The following is a 945-nucleotide window of genomic DNA, read 5'->3' on the forward strand; positions in this document are numbered from 1 at the left end:
GAGCCCCCATCTGTTAAACGTCCTCCAAAGACCACCAAATTCAATGTAAGTGACAAGATTGGTTTATTTGCAAATTCGAGCTTGGTCCTCCGTGCACTCGGTAACTGCTGACACTAAGAGAGGCCCCGAGCATAGAATCAGTACAGTTTTTATAGTATTGAATAAACAACCTTAAGGGAGTGTTACATGAGAAATTACGTGATTGGCTAATTTAAGCAAATTAAGCTACACATACATGATTGGTTATTATTAATACTGACTTGTTATTGACGGGGACCACCTGGCCTCTGGGTCACCGTGTCTTGTATGGCCACCCAGTGTTTGGTTGATGTATCCAGAGAAAATTCCTGTTGCTTGCCCAAGGATTATATATGTTTCAGTTGCCTGGCAATTGTTTTCTTTCCTGTGTCATTTCTGGGTCAAATTCATGTTTTGTTTTTTTTTTTTAATAATCCGTACCTCACAAGATGGTTGCTAGTCTGTAATGGGGTTACTTAGTTCTTTATTGTGCCTCTTTAAGTCAGACTTTTCAGCACAAACTCTACAAAGGAAATAATTCCAGTTCTTTGCAGGCAAGGATGTGATGAAAAGCATACTTTTACCGTCATACATGAAATAAGAAGACACACTTTAAAAGCTTACTAAGTGATCAGTCCTTAAATAACAGTGCCAGTTTTAAGGCACTCTAGATAATTCAAGTCCTTTACCTCCCCACAACCATAACTGCCATTCACAAATCATTGCCAAGGTGAATTTCCAGTTCTTTTTGATATTTCGAATGGCTTAGGAGTAACATAAACAATAATTCAACTGGTTGAGAAATTTTAATTTAGAATAAGCAAAAAATCAGAGTCAACTATATAGCATAACCTTAAGGGAAAATGGTATGTCCTTTGTTACTTAATATTAGACATTAGGGCAAAATGCCAGAAACAGGTTCTGCAA

Source organism: Dipodomys spectabilis, unplaced genomic scaffold (genome assembly GCF_019054845.1).
Source record: "Dipodomys spectabilis isolate Male_0828 unplaced genomic scaffold, ASM1905484v1 ptg000191l, whole genome shotgun sequence".
NCBI classification, from domain to species: domain Eukaryota; kingdom Metazoa; phylum Chordata; class Mammalia; order Rodentia; family Heteromyidae; genus Dipodomys; species Dipodomys spectabilis.